Genomic DNA, 21579 nt, shown 5'->3' with positions numbered 1-21579 from the left:
CATTTGTGAGACCATCACTACAATTAAAATAATGATTATATCTGTCATCTTCTTGAAGTTGCCTTCTGCCCTTGTGATTCCTCCTTCCCTCCCAACATTCCACTCTCCCTAAGGCAACCACTGGTCTTTTTTCTGACAGTATATATGAGCTAGTGCTTTTTTTTTGAGTATTATATAAATGGTCATATAGTAGGCACTCTACTTTGGCTTTTTTCAATCAGCGTAATTATTTTGAGATTCATAGATGCTGCGTATATCACTAGTTTATTTCTTTTTTATTGCTGAGCAGTTTTTCATTGTATGGATACATATATCTGTTTATTCATTTATCTTTTGATGGCCTTTTAAATTGTTTTGGGCTAATAGAGATAAAAGTTCTAAGATAATTTATGTACAAGTCTGTGTGGACATATGCTTTCATTTACTTGTGTGAAATCCTAGGAATAGAATGGCTGAATCAAATGGTAGGGTTATGTTTAACTTTTTAAAGTAACTGTCCATAGTTTTCAACAGTGGCTAAATCATTTTACATTCTTCAAACAGGCATGAGAGTCCCATTTCTCTATAGATTTGCTAACTCTTGCTATGCTCAGTCTTTTTAATTTTAGCCCTTCTAGTGGCTGTGTAGTGGTATCTCATTGTTTTTCATTTCTTTTCCCTGAAGAATAAAGATGTTGATTTTTTTTCACCTGTAAATAAATATCTGTATATTTTCTTTGGTCAAGTGTCTGTTCAAATCTTTTGCTTATTTTTTTTAATGACTCTTCTTATTATTGAGTTTTAATAAGTTATATATTCCATGTATCAGTCCTTTATTGAATATATGCTTTGCAAATATTGTCTCCACCTCTGTGCCTTGCTCTTTTATTTTCTTAACAATATTGGATGAAGAACAAAAGTTTTAAATTTTAACTAAGTTTAGTTTATTCATTGTTTTCTTTAATATATTTTTGTATACTATTTAAAACATTATTGCCAAACTCAAGATTACTAAGACTTTCCATCTGTGCTTTCTTCTAAAAATGTAATAGTTTTTGCTCTTATATTTCAATGATTAGTGTTTTTTGTTTGTTTTTTGTTTTTTTAAATATGTTATCAGGAAATGATTGAGGCTCCCCTCCCTCCTGCTTTTTAAAAATAAAGCTACCTAATTGTTTCTGTTGAAAGGATTATTATTTCCCCATTGAATTGCTTTGGCACCTTTGTTAAAATCACTTTACCATATATGTATAGATCTATTTCTGGACTTTATTTGGTTGCACTGAATTGCACGTCTATCTTTATGCCAATGTCACGCTTTCTTGATTAATGCAGTTTTGTGATATATTTTGAAATCAGATAGTATAAGTCTTCCAACTTTGTCTTTTTTTTTAAATGTAATTTTTCCTTTTTAGGCCTTAATACATTTACATATAAATATTAGAGTAAGGTGGTCAGTTTCTATCAAAAACCTGGTCAATTTTGTTTGAGATAGCATAGAATTTATACTTCAATTCAGGAAGAATGAAACCTTAACAATAATTGACATGACCCCTGAATATGGTATGCTTCTATTTATATCTTTAAATTTTCTTTCATCAGTGTTTCAGAGTTTTCAGTGTATATATGTATTATACATATTTGTCAAATTTACCCCTAAATATTTCAAATTATTTTATGCTATTGTAAATGGTACAGTTTAAAATTTTAAATTTCCAATTGCTTTTTACTGGTTTGTAAAACTAGAATTGATTTTAATATACTGATTTGTAAACTATACTATACTACTGTTATTAGTTCTAAGATTATTGCAGATTCCTTTTCTACATAGATGATAGTGTCAGCTGCAAATAAAAACAATTTTCATTTTATTCTCCCAATTTCTGTGTTTTTAAATTTTCTTCTTTAATGCACTGGCTAGGACTCCCTGTACAATGTTGAATAAAATGGTCAGGGTGATTTAATGAATTTTACGTTGTCTGGTTTTGGAATTTTTGTATTCTTTTACATATTATTTGAAGATTGTCCTATGTTTCATCTAAGTTCCTCAAAAACAGCCGAGTAACCTTTAGCTTAGAGCTAACTTGACCCCACTGTTGAGATAATTCTCTTCTGAGTATATAGCCCGTTGCCTCATGCACTGAGATTTCAACACTCTAGCTGTTGGGAGCATAATGATTCCCAGCCCACTGTGATCCCTGGAATTGCTTCACTAGCTTCGGTTAGTGACTTCACACGCGTGTTCTAAAAAGTACTCAGCTGAAGATTCAGGAGAAATTCCTTGCATGTTTTCAGAATTCTCTCTCTCTCTCTCTAGCACTCTCTTGTCTGTTACTCTGCCCTCTGAAGTCTAGCTGCTTTGAGATCCCCAGATTCTCAACTCTGTCTCCTCAATTCAGGAAGACTTTCAGGGTCTGTCTGGTTTCCACCATTCTGTCTCAAGGTCTAGAAACTGTGCAGACAGTAGGCTGGGGCATTTTTAGGCCTCACTTCATTGTTTCCTTTTTCTCAGGGATTACTGTCTTGAGATGACTTCTGTCCAATGTCTGAAAACTTGTTTCATATATTTTGTTCATTTTAAATTGTTTATAGTGACAGGGTAAAATTCTTTCCCATTATTCCGTCATGGCTAGAAGCAAAAGTCTTAGGTGTATTTTGAGTTTATAAAATTTGTCAGGATTATAAAATTTATAAAATTTATTAGGATTCATTCAATTGACTCACTCAGACTCATTCAGACATAGAAACCAAATTCAACTTCCTGAAATAGCTAAAATATGAAAGAGCTCACCTAAGTGGAAAGTGAAATGTAGATAGCAGTATACAAAGTTTTAAACAGTGTGATAAAAACACACTTTCTCTCTTTCCATCTCATATTTCCTTGCTTTGTTATATCTGCTTGGCTTTATTTTCAGAAAACCTCTTTCCACAGAGTGAAAATATGTCAGCTTTAATATGTGAAATTTAGAATGCTGAACTCAGAAGACAGGTGAACATCTTTCTTAATAACTCCAGTAACATTATTTGAGGAGATTCTGATTGGCCTAGTTTAACTTACATGTGCAGCCCTGCAGCCATCACTCTGGTCAGTATGGCATACTCTGATTTGCTGGGCTGGCTGCACCTCCTTGCCAAGAAAGGTGTACAAGTCACTATACCAGGAATGTCATGGATTGCACAGGATTACTTAGAGTGGGGAGGGAGTGATTCCACAAAGAGATGTTGGGGAAATACAAAGTGAATATATTTAGCTGATAATATTGTTTAGGGCATGTATTAGTTATCTGTCTGCACAGCAAACTACTCCAAAATGTATCATTTTAAAACAACCAATACTATTTATTACATCAAAGATTCAGTGAGTCAGGAATTTTAGTCAGAACTATCCTTATCTAGGTGGTTCTGGCTCAGGGTCTCTCTTGAAGATGCAGTCAACTGTTGGCCAGGGCTGCTGTCATCTGAGAGCTTGACTGGGTTGAGTGTGGGTGGGATCTAGTTCCAAGCTCAGTCACTTGCTCCTTGGCAGGCTTCAGTTCTTTGCTGGCTGTTGGATGGAAATCTCAGTTCCTCACTATGTAGGGTTTTCCATAAGCTGCCTGAGTGCTCTTACTACATGACAGCTGAATTCCTCAAGAGTGAGTGATCTAAGAGAGAGATTTTCTTTGTATCTAAGATGGAAACTTTTTATAACCTATTATCACAAATGATATGACATCAATTCTGCCATATTCCACTCAGAGGGGAAGAGTTAAGCATTTTCTCTTGAAGGCAGAAATATAAAAAAATTGTGGACATATTTTTAAAACTACCATGGGACTTTTACAAGTAGAACTTACAACCTACAATAATCACAAAGACATGTATTTTTTTTTCTTCCAGTTGTTTCATCACATATAAATTTACTTCATTTGTGGTCTGAAAATTTAGAATTATATTACTATCTCAAAAAGACAATCATACATATATTTGGAAATACTCTTAATATAATATATATATTTGTTATGTGGTAATAATTAGTTGATAATCTGAATTGCTTCATGAATGCAAAGACTTAATATAGGTTGTATCTATAAGCTTCAAATGAGGTTACTACCAAATTCACTATAATGTGAAGGAGATGAATTATGCATATGATGCCTTGTCCTCCATTTAAAGTTGTGGCCTGTAGATATCCACTTGATTATATTTTACAAATAATTTTCTACCTTGCATAGATATTTATAAAAATGTGGGGATATCTTTAGTAAAGTAATAATATGACAATTAATTAAAGTCACTATTTGTTACTTTAGTTGTTTCAAGTTCCTAACAGGTACCTTGACAGTAACCTACTACTTTTTCTCAAACTTTAATATGTTTACTGTAATAAAGAGGCAGAAAAGATTTTAAAATGTTTTTTCTTTCATTTGCCTTAATTCTAATTTTCCTTCATTTCAACATGGAAATTTAATGAAAAAGTATCTACATGAACAAAAGCTGTGAACATTTGTTCAACTTTAAACCTGAAGATTTCTTTTTAAACCTACTCTTGTGAAAGATGTAGAAAATAAATTCTAACAGTACACAGGTTACATCAAAAGTAACATTCTTTTCCATCCTGGGCTCCTAGTGTTTCTGTTCTCTTGCCTGGAAAGAAAAGTTCCCACAGATTCCTGTTTACTTAAAGAGGTTAGTCTATGCATTTAGAGTGGTATGTATGCGTCTATGTGTGTGAGAGTATGTGTGTGTGGTTGTGTGTGTCTGTATGCATGCATATGTACACTGTCTCCCTTTTTATTATATCAGCGATTCTGGAGGTTTAGCATGCCTCACAGTCACCTGCAGGGCTTGTTAAAACACAGCCTGCTTAAATGTACTGCCCTCCAGAGTTTCTGATTCACTAGGATAGGACTGAGACTTGAGAATTTGCCTTCTAATAAGTTCCTAGGAGATGCTGATGATGCCGGTCTGGGGATCACACTATAGAATCACTGAATTATGCGAATGTCAGTAACTTGCTTTGTTACTTATCTACTGAAGATTTGTTAATGCCAGTTTGTTTGAATCTGCATCATTCTCTTTCCGACACTTGAGCTCTATGTGGCTAATTTGTCCCTACTGATGGATGCTTAGGTTGTTTCTAATGTTTGAGGTTTTAGTGAGAGTAAGTAAATTGGTCAATATTCAATTTTCCAAAATGGACAATTAGCCTAATATACAGTTCACAAATCAATTCACAAAAAAACAAATTAAAGAAAAGTTCAATTTGTAGAATAGCTAATTTGATGAATTTATCAATCATAGTCCTACTAGGAATGTTTTGATAGCTTTAAAATAAATATTTGTTAAAAATTTATTGATATGGGGAGAGAGAGGAAGGGAGGGGAGAGAGAGAGAGAGAAGGAGACACGATTTGTTTTTCCACTTATTTATGCATTCATTGGTTGCTTTTTGTACATGCCCTAGCCTGAGATCGAATCTGCAACCTTGGCATATTGGGACGATGCTCTAACCAACTGAGCTAACTGACCAGGGCCTTAAAAGAAATAATTTAGCAGACTTATGAGAATGCTCAATTTTGATTACGTGGTGACATATACTTTTCTTAAAATTAACTAAAGTTAGATTGAGGTTACTGATAAAATTGGCTAGAGAATCATAAAACTGCTTACAGACTAGTGAAATAGCAATCAGTATATATTAAAAATCTTCCTCAATTCATGCTATTTTTCTAAGCAAAATTTTGCCATTTTGTAGATGATCGTTATATTTAAACTGTCAGTGATTTTATTCACATGCCTTTGAATATAATCTTCTAGCTTTTAAAACTTTAACCTATTGATTATCCCTTTGCAAATTCCTTAATAATATAGCAGCTTTAATTTTATACATCTAGCAAACAAGAGTGAATAGTGTTAACATCTTATTAATTTCTCAATTTAAGTTAAATTAAGAACTTAATTTAAATTTCAAAGTAACCGAAGGAAATAGAAAGTTATAATAACCCTATCAACACATAAAATATTGAAATTTTGGTTTTTAAATACCAGAATTTGAGAGGTGTTGACTTAACAATTTGCAGGAAGATTATATTTGAAAGGTCAAAATCATTCAGAACACCGGGGAAAAGATGAGTTTTTATGGAAGGAATCACATGATTTAGTGACTTAAATTTGATATATGTTAATCATAAGTGGGAAGCTCTGAGGCTTTTACTTCTGCCTAGGATGCAAAAAGTTAACAAGAGTCAGGTAAATAAGAAAATAAGAAAAAGTGAGATAAATTACAAAATCATAACTTTTTTGGAGCTCACCAGAGAGCGGATATCATAGGGAATCTAACCAGAAATCTAAAGACAGGTAGAGTCCGCCAAGGCAGGACAAGGTGAGAGCACCGGCTCTCGTGTGGCACAGCGTGTGAGGAAGAGGTGTTGGGTGCCCCCCAAGCTGTTAGAATTTAGCTAAAGGCCAACCAAGATGATCAAAACCTTGGGAGTCATAGGCAAAATGGAATCTGCATCCAGTTGCAAGTTTTCTCCCACAGACCACCAGTGGGTTCTCATGAAAAAAATTAGAAGCAAAGAGTGAGAGTTGAGAGATGTCCCTCTGCAGCACAGGTCTGGAGGAGGGCAGTGACAGTGTCTGGGAAAAGCATGAAGCACCTGCCCCTGGTACTGTCTCTCAAATGGCGTAAGATTTAAGATGACGGATGAGGGAAAACAAATGCTGTTTTTTTGCAAGAAACAGGTGAAGACCCACTGAAGTTGGGTAAAACACCTACCCATCCCCACCCCCGAAAAAATACACAAACAAAACAAAGCAAAGCCCCCCCCAAAACAAACCCTTTACCTCTGGGGAAAAGTCAGGAAAAATCCTGGTGCTTGGACCCTAGATTAACAGAGTATGGTTATATATACTTTCCTATCTTTGAGCAACAGGCAAGAAACTCACTTGCAAACAAGATTCACTAAATATTCAAGGCAGAATTTGACTGCAGTAGCAAAGAGCACGATCACTAAGAAAGCCCCACTCCAAAGACCTCAGCACAGGGCTTGCCAAAAAATGAGGCTTGACCAAGACCAGAGAGAAGCACCTTGCTTCCTCCACCTCTGGGTAGTAAGTACTAGCACCGATTTAGGAAAAGGGAATGAAGAAGAGAAAGCCCCTGTACTGTGCAGGGGACAGGGAAGACTGAAAGTTGAGGAGATAGCATAAACAAACAAATACACAAAAATCCCCACTGAAAATCCTGATCCATCCCTGACTGCAAACATGCTAAAAGAAGTTGCAGCAAGTGGTACAGTGGAAGTTTCCAAAGCAATAAGGAAACTCAAGCCTAGCTCAACTCCTGACTAGGTCGACTCACTCTTTCTCATTACAGGGTAGCAGGAAGAGAGGCACGCATGTTTCCAAGCATAAATACCATTTACCTCAGTCTGTACTCATCTACACAAGTTGTATGGAATTCAGTAATAAATCATAAGATGCACAAAAAAATAAAGAACAGACAATCTCCTGCCAAGAGTCAAAATAACAGAACTAGACTCAGAGATGGCCTAGATGTTAAAATTATCAGACAGGGGCTTTGAAGTAATCATAATTACTATGATTAATATGTAAAAATTTCTAGTGAAAAAAAGACAATAAGATTTAACAAATGGGGAATTTCAGTAGAAAGATGTAAACTATAAGAAAAACAAGTATAAGTGCTAGAAATAATTTTTTAAAATGTGATAACAGAGATAAATCATGGGTTTGATGAGCTCAGCAGTAGACTTGACATAGCTTAGAAATGAATTTGTTAATTTAAACATAGGTCAATAGAAACACCCAAACTGAAACACAAGAGAAAAATAAAAGTGAGCAAAAACATATCAGGGCACCCAAGAGCTGTGGGTGTGTCTAAATTATTTAGAAGTGTGTTGTTTAGTCTTCAAGTATTTGGAAATTTTTCTGTTATCTTCCTGTTATTGATTTCTAGTTTGATTCCACTGTGGTCAGAAAATATCCTCTCTATTTCTTTTTAATTACCTGAAGATTTTTTAAGGCCCAGCGTGTAGTCTCTCTTGGTTTATATGTTCCATAGACACTTGAAAAAAATGAGTATTCTGCCATTGTTGAGTGGAGTATTGCATAAATGCCAATTTAGTCTTGTCGAGTGATGGTGGGGTTAGTTTATATTCTTGATGGACTTCTGTCTGTTGTTCTGTCAATTGCTGACGGGAATGCTGAAATCTCCAGCTATAATTGTGGATGTCTATTTCTTCTTCGGTTCTATAAATTTTTGCTTCACATGTTATTCATTTCTGCTGTTTGGCACATACACATTTGGGATTGCTGTATCTTCTTGGACAATTGGTACTTCTGTCATTATGCCAAGTCACCCTCTGTTCCTGGTATTTTTCTTTGCTCTGAAGTCAGCTTTATCTGATATTAATATGCTTCTAATCTACTCATGACTAAAATATTTACATGGCTTATACGTTTTCATCCTTTTACTTTTAATTTGAATTGTTTTCCCATATAGTTAGGTTGTCATTTCTGTTGCCAGTGGAAATAGGATTCTTTCACGGTGTTGAGAGGAAAACGTCTCAGGGACTCACACACAGGAGGATGTGAACAATAGGGGAAAGATGTGTTGGATCAAAAACAAAGGACTGGCCCCAGGTGCCCGATGTGTCATCCACGACCAGGTGGTTCAGCTCCATCTCCCTTCGGAGAAAGTCCAGCTTCTGGGGCCACAGGCCTGCACCTGTCCTCACCAAGACCAGGAGGAGCAGGCCCCAGAGATGCAGAACTTCTCTGTCTCATTTCCCCACCTGCACGGGCCACGACTAGCCAGCGCCTGGGCCTGGCGCAGCTGCACACCTAGGCCCCAGCAGCTGCCAGGAAAAGCCAAGTACAAATGAATGAGCCTCAGGCCTTTGTTAAGCTTTGATTATATCTCCTTGGCTTTGGGAAGCAGTATGCTTTTTTCCAAACTAGTCAATATTCTTCCTAATTCTTCGCAGGTATGGTGCCTCCTCCTACCCAGTCCCTTTCCTGGATGTCCCAGGGTTCCCTTCCCTTATTCTATTCCTGTCTTTTCCCCAGATTTTTGCAGGTTAGATTCCTCCCCTTTTTGTCACCATCTTGGCTTCTGCACATGTGCCCAGCAAATGAATTGACCCTTTACTGGTTCTCCCTGCCCCCCAGTAATCTATGGGAAGGGCCCAGTTGTTCCTGGGGAGATTGGAAAGCAGGGGGTGGGGGGTGGGGACAGGGGAATGTTAACCCCTTGGTGGGACAATGTGGCTATCCCCTGGAGTGTCTGGAAGCTACTCAGGCTTAGCCAGTTTAATTCCATTGTCTTTCATTAATATCCAATCAGCTGCCTACTGGAACAATTTCTCTCTCACTGCCTTCAAAATGTATTATGATATTTTGGCCTCAGTTTACTTGGGCTTATCCTGCATGAGGTTTTTGCTGGTTCTTGAATCTGTAGACTATCTTTTTTTTTTTTTTGAAACTTGGAAAGTTTTCAGCCATTATTTCTTTGAGTATATTTTGAGTCCTACCCTCCTCCTGTCCTTCCTACACTCTGATAATACATTAGATCTTTCGTTAGTTTTTTGTTTTTATTCTATTAGTTACTCCGATTGAATAGTTTCTACTGTTTGATTTTCTAGTTTTCTTATTCTTTTGCCCTTTCCTTCTGTTTTTCTGTTGATCCCATGTACTGAACTTTTTATTTAGGTTGTTGTATTTTTGAGTTCTAAAATTTCCATTGGGTTATTCCTCACATATTTTATTTCTTTGCTGAGAGTTTCTATGTCTTTGCTGAGGTTTTCTCTGTTTTCACTGCATCCACAATTGCTGTTGAAGCATTCTTTTCAAGGCTGCCTTGAAATCTTTGTCAGATAATTCTAGCAACTCTGTCATCTGGGTCTCAGTATCTATCGATCTTTTTTTTTCTTTCAATTTAAAATCATTCTGGTTCTTGGTATAAGAAGCTACTATTGATTGACATCTGGGCATTTTTGTATTATGTTGTGAGACCATCTTATTTAAAACTCTTTTAGCTGGATTTATGTGACACCATTCTAGCAAGAGATCTGCCTTGCTACGCCAGATGGAAAAGTAGAAGAACAAGTTCCTTAAAACAGTTGCTGTGCTGACACATGGTGGGGTTCTTAGTACTTCTTGGTGGGGCTGGGAGTTTGGGAGTTCCAGTTCCCCTCAGGGTCTTCACTCACACTGCAGGGGGTAAGTCCTGTTACTGACTGGCAGAGATGAAAGTCTTGGCTCCCTACTTAGCCATCTCTGAAACCATCTTGCAGAGAGGGGGTTGGGGTGCCTGACTATGTCTTACAAGGATGGAGGCCTAGGCTCCTCACTTGGCCTTTGCTGGCATGATTGGGCTGGAACCACAAGTGTTTCCCCTACTGTGGTATTTGGAGTGAAGAAATTATTTCCTAAATGTTTTCTGCCTTGCTAGGTTGCCCTTTTCCTGGTTCCTTTGGCTGGAAAGGCCTTTGTTGGGGCTTCTTTTTACACATGTCTGTTGGCATTTCCAGTTTGCCAGGTTTTTCAGTTCCAAGTCCGGGATGTAGGGGGCAAACATGATAACCTGAAAAACCCGCTCCTGTGTCTTTCTGTGGGTCCTGTGGGTCCTGGGCAGTCTCCTTTCCCGTTTCTACTCTTCAGACTCTTCTTATGTTTGCTTTATATATAATCTAGGGTTTTGAGTTGTACTTTTTGAAAGGAATAAGGAGAAGTATGTCTACTGTCTCTTCCTGGAAAGAGAAGTCACATTTTTTTGGTTTGTTTACTGCTTATCACTAACGTTATGTCTCTACTAATTTCTTACCTTCTAAATCAGTGTAATATTTTTACTGATAGGCTTTCAAGTATAAGATATATTCCATTAGTTATTCACATAAAGTTATGTGAGGGAGGTGGAATAGAGATATGACTTCAAGGAGAAAAAGGCCAGATGTTAAATTTATGAATGTTAAAGAAAAGATTGATTATGCACATAAAAATAAATGATGGTTCTCAAGAATGTATTATTATATTTATATTCCTCAGACACATTTAAAAAGAGAAATTTAACAGTTTTATTTAATCATGCTATATTTATATTAAATTGGGAATCACATTTTTTGGGCACTACAAAAACTTCTGATTAATGATGGTCGTCAGCTTAAAATGGGAAAGGGGGCATAGAGTTTTCAAAAATATTGAAGGACTATGTCAGCAAAAAAGGTTGAGTCCATTGCTCTGGGCTATGTGCCTCAGTCTGAGATTGCTTGATTCTATGTATGAATAGTTCAGAGAATGTGAGATGATTTCCCAAAGTGGTTGTGACTGTTTACATTCCCATCAGCAGTGCATGACGATGCCCTCGCTAGCACCGATATTATCAGATAAATACATTTTTGTTACTATGATCAGAATAAAATGTCGTCTCATTACGGTTTTAATTTGCCTTTCCCTGATTGTTGATGAGGTTGAGCATCTTTCAATTGTTTATTTCCATATTTATTTTCTCTTCATTTAAGTGGCTGGCATTGCCAATACTTAAGTTTCCCCCCGACTTTTCTACTGGGTTAATTATAATTTTCACATTGACTTGGAGGCATTCTTTATGTATTTACTAATATTATGTCAGTGATGTGGTACATTTAACTTCTCATAGCTTGTGGGTTATATATTCAGTCTTCTTATGGTGCTTTTGATAAACATATGATTTCAATGTTAATGAAGCCATATGTAGTAGCCTTCTTTTTCCTTTCAAATTTGTATTCTTTTGTCTTTTTTTCCTTTTTACTAAATTTATTGGGGTGACACTGGTTAACAAAATTATACAGATTTCAGGTGTATTTAAAAAAATTTTTTTTTTTATCTTGTTTGAAAAATTTCTTCCTTCTAGGTCATAAAATATTCTGTTTTTACTTCTGAAAGTTTTTGTAGCTTTGATGCTCACATTTAAATCTTTAATTCACCTGAAGTTGATTTTTGTGGAAGAGATAACAGGATTCTGATTTCATTTTTCCTTTATAAAATTGTTTGCACACAGTTTAAAAAATAATTCTCCTCTCACCCACTCTGTCACCTCCTTCAAAAGTTTAGTTTCCGTGTATTCTGGGCCTGGTTCTGGGCTCAGTCTCTCTTCCTCTCTGAATAACTACTGTACAGTTTTATTTACTATAGCTTAAAAGAAATCTTGGCATAATAAATAAAGCTCGTAGTTCCTCTGATCTTATTCTTCTCAAAAATGCTTAAATGACAGTAGCCTTTTTGTTTGAAGACAGTTTTCCTTATCTCTGTAGTGCTGGTTATTATTATTTAAGTATTACTAATTTTTTTAATAACTCGGGTTTTTAAGTTCAGCTATTACAAAGTAAATAGTATAGAGGAAGAACCAGCATGTAGTCCAAGCTATTAGGAAATCTCCCTGGCTCTCAGGGAGATTTTTGTCTATAGGACAAAAAACATTGTGTGTGTGTGTATCTTTGCCTTATCTTTACCTGACAAAGACTGGGGCTGTAGGTGTACTTACCTACTCATGGCTTCTATCTTGCTAAATAATTATAAAGATCCTGTCTGTGTATTTCTTCAGTTATCTTTGTTTCCCTTGCAAATGCTGTATTTTCAAATAATGTAGCAAAAAGTTCCTGCAACTGGTTCCATCCATTCTGTTATGGATGTTCCAAAACAAGGGCGGCTGGTTTTGATTGTCTTGCCTCTCCCTGGAATCTTCAGGGTTAAGCCTCTTGTCTTTTTATTTTTCCTTCACTTTGGTCCACTTATCATTCCATTTAGTAGTCCCTTTCATTTATTTACAGTGAAGTAGGTGTGAGTATTTATTAGTCTCAGTAAAGACAATTTCTGTTTTACTTCTTTGTTCTTGCTTTTGGTTGATTTCAGATAACAGGTTTTGCCCACCCAATTTGAAATCTCAGCTTGGTGTTTGAAGTTACTGAAATAATTTATGTATCAGGTTTTATCTGCCATCAATATCTAACTCTGGAGACTATTTGCATGGGAAGAAAACTTCTAATATTATACAGACCATAGGAAAGTTCTAATAGGCCACATGATACAATCAAGGATATAAGATAAAGAAGTATTTTTACAGATTTCAATTATAAAGTGTCTTGGCAAGAAGGTATACTTCTTGGAAGGAATATGTCCTAATACATTTATGCAAATATACATTAGAAAAAAATCTAATGTAATTGATTATCATTTTTTGTTTGTAGCAGCATAAGACAAGGAGAAGGTATTAAGTGTGCACCAAATGTCTAGTACTGAGCATAAAGTCAGTCAGAAAGTGACTTTTTAGCACTAAGAAGAATTAACTGTGGCTAACACATATTGAGAACTTCAAAAGAGCTACTTGAGATTACCTTTTAATATTTAACTTGAAAACTATTATGGGTATGAATCAAACAGTGGATGTAGGTTAACCCACGAATATACTATCTCATTGCAAAGTCCTTATTTAAAATGCTACTCATTTTAAATTGATATCATTCTAGGGAAGGGGAATTTGAGGGAATTCTGGCTCTTTTATTGAGTCCTAGATTAAAAAGTACTGCTCAGTCTCTTGGTGAACTCTTTAGGACAGACAAATGCCTCCTTGAATGTAGGGTTTCCTTTCTCTGGATTTCTGTATTGTCCTGTATCTTGGCTCAGGTAACCCTTTTCACTCTCCTTTTAATTCTTTATTGCTCCCCCTCCCTCCATATTTTCCCAGCTTTTTACTTGTCTTCTGTGGGGGTAGGGGGTTAATATGAATTATCTTGTTTAACAATACTGGATATAACAGTCTTGCTATATTTCATAAGCTTTAGTATTTTAATGACTGTCCTAATGACAGTAATATCTTAAGGGCTGTCCTAATCTTCTTTCCCGTCAGCAATAATTTGTTTTAAAATAGATTATTTACTTTAAAATACTATAAACTAAAAATCTCTAAAAGTTATAAGTAGGCTTAACAAAAGGTACAATATTTAATCATGATTTAGCAAATATTTATTAATTCTTATTAAAGTGTTAGGTACTGGGGATTTGCAATAAATGAAACAAAACTTGTTCCAGCTTTCATATATATTTTTTTCATATGACTTAATTGTAATTTCATAGCTCCTAATAAAACTTTATCAATTTTTATCAAGCCCAATTAACTGATTAAAATTCTGGATTTCTTATAAAGCTATAATATGTTTCTCTTCGGATTTAAAAAAATAGTATCTGAGAGCCTAATACCTTTATGAGAATGAAGTGGTTTCATCACTTAAGAATGAGACAGCTTAAACTGGTACAAAGTTACCTGCTTTAGGTTCTGAAACTCACGATGTTGAAATAGTTATAGTCCTGCTTTTATCTTAAGTTAAGGCTGTTCTTACCTTTGTGTAGCCACAAGGAAACAGATCTTTATTAGTGCTAATTGTCGGGAGCTGGGGAGGACTGGGGACAAGAGGCAGATATATTTAAGGAATAATGAAGTAATGAAAATAGCATACATATAGAGTCATGCAAGGATTGGAACCCATGCCCTGCTACTTACTGAATGAATTAGAATAAGCTGTTTAAACTCTAAGGGTCTCAGTTTGTCTATAATTTAAGAATTGTAATACTACTTTGGTGGGTTTTGAGAGTACTAAACAATATAAAATCCATGAATATCTTGCACACGTTATAAATGTAATACTACTACCTCCTGTGTCCCCCTAAATAAACCCAAGGTGTTGCCAAATCACAAGTTCCAAACAAAACATGAAGAAAAGTTGCTTTTTCCTTCCTTTCATCCTAAAACCTCTTTTCTGGGCTTTACATTATGACAACAGACAAAAGACTATTGCACTCTCCGCCAAACAAAAGCATTAAAGTCATTTAGTTATAAATTAAATGATAAAACTCCTTCTCTCTGGGATATGAAACTTGTGGATAGGAGGTCAAATTTATCTGGCTATGAAAAGAATAATAATAGCTCCTGGCTGTTTAAGATGAAAGGATACATTTGCTGTGACATTTAATCTGATAATAAAAGGCTGTGGGTAGCTCTTATGGGAGTCAGGCAAATGATACAGACAAGGAAATGCTCTGTTTGGTCATAACAGTTCAAGGTTGAGTAACCTTATACTGATGTAGCAAGGGCTGGTTCATCACAATTCAGCTAAACAAATAGGTAATCTGTGAATGAAAGCTGAATTTGATGTAATTGGTGATTTTACATTCAAATATATGATACAGATGGGAAAGAGTTGATACTATATCATATTTTGCTTTGGGAAAACTGAGTTTGAACAATTGGTCTCAATCTGAGCCCTGAATGTCATGCTGGTTTATCTAATTTCAAGTTAAATTACTGATCCAAATTTGTTGAAGGAAATTATTGTCCACACCATGAAATCTTTTCTGACTGTTATTCAAATAAACTCAAATGTGGTAAATCTTTTTCAAAAGAACTGATTGGAGTGCTGAAGAACAAATTAATATTTTTTCTAGCCTCTAATAGTGAAATATATTAAATCCTTTAATGGATTTAACTTTAAAAATAATTTGATTACATTATAAGTAAGTCTAATAAAAGAGCTCAACTTAGTTTTTATCAGAGTTCTCATGCTGTCTCAAATGGTAAGATGTCATTTTTTTTTTTTTTTTATGACCAAGTCATATTCCTTTGTATTTTTGTACCACTACTTTTTTTTACCCACTTGTCTGTTGATGGGCATTTGGGTTGCTTCCATATCTTGGTTATTGCAAATAATGCTGCAATGAACATGGGGGTGCATATATTCTTTTGTCTATTAAATTATTTTTAATGGCTGAATAACGTTTTACCACTTTATATATGTGCCATAATTTACTTGGCTGATTCCTTATTTTGGGGCATCTAGGTAATTTTGTTCTTTCCCCCCCCAGATTTATTGAGAAATAATTGACATATAATATTGCATAAGTTTAAGGTGTACATGTATTGATTTAATATATGTGTATATTGCAAAAATGATTACCACAATAAGGTTAGTTAGCACATCTGTCACCTTATATAGATACTTTTTTTTTTGGTGGTGGTGAGAACTTTTTAAATTCACTCTCTTAGCAGTTTTTAAATATACAATACAGTATTGTTAACCATAGTCACCATGCTGTATATTATATCCTCAGAACCTATTCATCTTATAATTGGAAGCTGTATCCTTCGATCACCTTCACCCATTTCTCACACCCTTACCCTTCATCCCTGGCAATCACCAATCTCTTCTCTGTTTGTTTGAGTTCTGTTTTTAGGTTCCATGTATAAGTGAGATCATATAATATTCATCTTTCTGTGTCTGACTTATTGCACTTAACATAATGCCTTTAAGGTTCATCCATGTTGTTGCAAATGGAATAGTACTTCACTGTATATAGTTTCACAACTTATTTATCCATTCATCTGTCAATGGACACTTAGGTTGATTCCATGTCTTGGATATTGTAAATAATGCTGCAATGAGCATGGAGGTATAGATATCTTTTCAAGATAGTGATTTCTTTTCCTTTAGATAACTTCCCAAGAGTAAGATTAGTGGTCCTATGGTAGTTCTATTTTTAATTTTTTTCAGGAATCTTCATACGGACTTAGCATCCAATATGTGGTATTTTTCATTTATAGCCTGGATTCATGGGGTCCAGGAATCAAGGAGTGGAAATGAGAGTGGACCACTCACTATTACTCCTAGTGAACCTTAGCAAAATTTTTGCTCTCTGTCCCTCCACCTTATGCTCTACTGGCTTAGAGGTCTTGATGGCAGAAGTAGAAACGCTCCTATCAGGAGACATCACGATGATTCCACTGAGCTGGAGGTTAATACTGCCACTCTGCTGGCCACTTCAGGATCCTCATTCTTCTGAAAGGGAGTTACTGTGCTGGCTAGGGTGACTGCTCCTGACTGCTGAGGGACAACTGGACTACTACTGCTCCACAGTGGAGGTGTAGAAGAATACAGAAAATCCTTTAGGGCATTTCTTAGTACCACCATGCCCTGTAATCAAGGTCATGGAAAACTACAAAACCCCAATCCAGGTAGGACTACTAATTGCCCCAATCCTTCAGGAATGAAGGTTTAGGTAACATCATGAGGTGAAGACCCATGACCACCTGAGGTGCTTGCTGAAGGCAGAGGGGACACAGAATAGGTAGTGGAAAAGGCAGTTCTACTACATATATTAAGCATAAATAATTATATATATATATATATATATATATATATTTCACACAAATGTATATATAATAACTTTGGGTTTTTTTCTTCCCTTATCATGTAGAATAACATTATTGATTTTAAATCATAGTATTCAGGTATTGTTAATTTTATATCATAGTATTTGAGTTATGGAATATCAAGGAGAAGATTAAATATCACTTAAGAATTTAAACTCCAGTTCTGGGGAAAGGGTTAGTGTTTTTGGTTGTATATAGGACAGCTGTATTATATGTTAGGTGGAATTATAACCTTGTTATTGTTTTTACTTGAAAATTAAGTTTAAGAATATGTGTATGGGTGCCAAGTTGACATGGGTTGGAATTATGATGGTTAATTTTATGTGTTAATTTGACTGGTCCATGGGCTGCCCAGATATCTGGTTAAACTTTATTTCTGAGTGTGTTTATTTGTGAGGGTGTTTCTACATGAGATTAGCATTTGAATCTATAGACTGAGTAGAGCAGATTGCCCTCTACAATATGCATGGGCTTCATCCGATCAGAAAAGGCCAAGGAAGAAAGAATTCAGTAGTTCTTTGATTGCTGGAACTGAAATATAGATTCTCCTCTTGCCTTTAGTCTGGGATTACACAATCAGCTTTCTGGGTTCTTAGGTGTCTGGACTCAGAGTAAAAGTTATACCATTGGCTCTCCTGGTTTTGAGACCTTTGGACTTGAACTGAAACTATTCACTGGTTCTCTTGGGTCTCAGGCCTTTGACCTCAGTCTGGAGCTGTCATTGAGTCTCTTAGGTTTCTACTTTGCTGATTGCAGACTATGGGAGTTCTTAGCCTCCATAATCATGTGAGGCAATTCTTTATAATAAGTCTCTTTATATATACATATATAAAATACATATCATTAACAAATATGTAAAATTATATTATTATAATGATATAATATATACTTATATATTATGTAGAGCATATAATATTACATGTAATATATATTATATACTTTATTATAAAAAATCACTTTATATATTTATTTGTTCTGTAATATATTGTATTAGTTCCATTTCTCTGGGGAACTTGGCTAATACAGAATGTTTTTGTGGACATATTAGATAACGTTATAAACTCTTTTATGGCAAGGATTATATCATACAACTCTGCATTTCCAGCTCTTAGCTCAGTTCCTTATAATAAATATGGCCTAAAACATTTGTTCACACTATCAGTTGATGTTTTTAATTGGATGGAAGCCATCCTGGAGTTTAACTTTATACTATCTCTACCTGTGTATTTGTTAAATACGTAGTGTCAATACACCTTATAAGCTTCCTTAAGCACATTTAAAGTAAATGTTTACATTCTAGACAACTGGTGTGCTGGTGGGAAATCCTATCTATTCAATAAAGCCAGGAATTTCATTACAGCAATCTTCTATTAGTTTTGTTCTAGTCACATGATTACTTGAAAGTAACAGAGCAAGCATTTCTTTAGAAACAGTCTCCCAATGTTAAATATTTTACTAATTTGGAATGCCTTCTCTCAGGCCATCTTAATAAATTTTGTGTTGAGAAATCAAAATGTATGCAGTACTCATAGAACTGCTGTTTTGGATATTTAATTTGTTATCCATATAGAGGTCATTGCCATGCTTTAGGCATTTTAGGTCAAATTCTTTGTTTCAAATATTAAAAAATGAGGTGCATTGACATTCATAGCTGTAATGAATGAAATGAGGCAGATGAATTGTGACTTGTCCAATTGCAGTGAAATATTTATGCCCTTTGGACGTCTCAATTAGAATGTTGCTTTTTTCTCTCCCTTCAGTGTTTCAGAAAATAAAAAAAAGAAAAAAGAACAGAATAGGGTAGTTAGAAAATTTTATGGTGTAGAAAAGAGGCCAAAGGCACCTCAGAGGGCAGTCGGATGTCTGATGATGGTATCTCCTGCTCCGAGGGGATCCTTTTGCCTTTTCGGGCAGAGCTGCCGTGGCAGATGCCCTGTTCTTTGCAGAGGCCATCTGCAGTGAGGGAGGAAATTTAGAGGAGCTTATTTTCTACAATGTGGCCAACAGAGAGTTTATAACAAAAGGGTAGTGCTGTCATGCATGGTTTGGAACATGACAATGGCAATTGTTCTTATGATGATTATAAACTATTCTTGCTGGATCTAAACGGTCCAGCCAGTGGGGGTGGGGGGAGGTTGGGGGGAGGTTTTTCAGACTTGGACTCTGTCCACTTCCCTGCTGTGTGGGGAAGCAGTTGTTCACTTCCCTGTTCTCTTTCTGTTCTGTCCTGGCAGCCTATAAAATGGAAGTTATTAAGCCTCGCAGTTTAGTTAATGCTTCCAGTTGAGCCCCGGGAAAGACACCAGGAAGCAGCAAGCTGACTTCTTAAGCACATTTAAAGAGGGGAGGAGCACCCTTAACAGATGGCAGTTTGACTCATGGAAAAGTCAACTGCTTCTTTTCATTTCCAGCAGGTAGTGAGGAGAGCTGGATAAATGGCTCCCAGAGCAGCCTGGATAAAATGCGACTGAGAACTGCAAGAGGGAACAAGGAACTTCTGAGTCAAGTCTGATCAAAAGATGTCTGAGGATGGGTTAGCACTGGAGCACTTCAAACGTGTGACGTGCGCTGTTCGGTCCACTTCCATTCTCAAAATGCCTATCTAACATTCTTGGATAAGCTTTCAAAGCAGGGCGGAAATGAGAACTGGCTTTCCCATGAAATGCCCTGTTATTTCTTGTCTTTCATTAGGATGGAGGCTGAGAGCGTAGAGAGAGGCACAACATAATGATGAAGTTAAGCTGATCTTTTGTGGAGCTGCAGCTCTTATTAAATTTCTGACTCTTAAGCGGAGGTAGGGCAGTTTAAAACAATTATTTCAAATGGTAGCCTCGCTTCTCCTTACTGAACTCATTTGCTGATTATCTCAGTCTGGTTTGGAATTTTCTGAATGAATGAATGAATGAATGAATGAATGAATGATACAGAATGAAAGGAGGAGCACATGAATAAAATACCTGCGCTGGAGCCTTCATGATGTGAGCTTGCAATGTCATATTAAATAGGTAAGGAGGAAGAAGAAAGCTTTCTATTTGGTGACCTTTTGGAGTTCACTAGTGTGCAATATGTTTTCATCACATTGAAAGCATCTGACAATAGAAACGTGACATGCAGTTCTTTTTTTCCCTCTCTCTCTTTTTTTATTTGAATGGCTGAGGTATATCATTCTGCTGTGTCTTGACCTTGAATAGAATACACCTGAAGTGTTTTAAAGCCAGAACAGAAAGTTTCAGCTAAACTGGGTAAAACTAAAATGGTTTTTGGTCTCCTGATTAGATGTAGTCACACTATGAGGGGAAGGGACAACTATAAAAATAAATAGAAAATGTATTAATACAATAAAATACAGATGGTTGAATAGAGCAGCAACTGTACATTGTAGTCAAATTCACTTTTAAAAATATTAATTGAGAATTAAGACAAATAATTAGCTGCATTAGGCTCAGAGATTTATGTTTCATTCTGAGCCATTGACAAACTTGTTCATAATTCATTTTCACTGAACAGAAGGTTGACTCAAAGTCTGTGATGGGACTCATCCATAGTTTTGATGATAAAGGTGCATAGGTGAAGCAAATTCTTAAACCTCATATATCTTGTTCTTCTTGAGGCACCAAAGGTCAAGTACATGGCCTGTGTCATGAAGCAGCCTGCTGAGAACTTCCACTATGATGTTAAAGTTGGAGAACTTAAGAACTTGTGTGTGTAAGATAATGAAAACGTATCGCTGGAGCTAAAGGTAGTTTTTAGGATCTTAGACAAGTTTTGATTAAATTTCATACTTGGAAAAAGCTAAACAGAAAGCTCTTTTTTTTTTTTTTTTTTTAACCAAGAGCTTTTCTAGGTCATAATAGAGCCCAATATGCCATAACTCATCACTGACTTTTAATATTTTGTAAAAATTTGTTTAAAAAGTCACTGAAATACCATTTACATTTTCAAAAGCCCAGCTCCTCTTACCTGAGGATAAAAATGTTTTGAATTTTGTAATGTAGCATGTCTATTTCTTGAGCTAATGTGTTCTATTCTTGATAAAAAACATACTTGGAACTTGAACTCCAAAGATAGAAGAAATGCTTCCTGGTCTTCACTCTGAATAAAACTTCTCAGGTATGACAAATCTGACTTTTGCTCATAAAGACTGATATGACTCATTTCTGTTCCAACACCTTTGCCTTTGCAAGTGTCAAATGGAATAGTGATGAGTATTTTACTGGGAAATGACTAACTGTACTGCATATCTCAATTAATTATGAGATTTACTTCTTTGAGTCTTCATTTTCAAATCTAGTAAGTGGGACTAATAATAGTAAATCCTGATGGAGTATTTTGAGAGTTACATAATCTATATAAAGCACTTAG

This window comes from Miniopterus schreibersii (assembly GCF_964146895.1).
Source record: "Miniopterus schreibersii genome assembly, chromosome: 4".
Classification (NCBI taxonomy): Eukaryota; Metazoa; Chordata; class Mammalia; order Chiroptera; family Miniopteridae; genus Miniopterus; species Miniopterus schreibersii.
Note: the sequence above shows the minus strand (reverse complement) of the source record.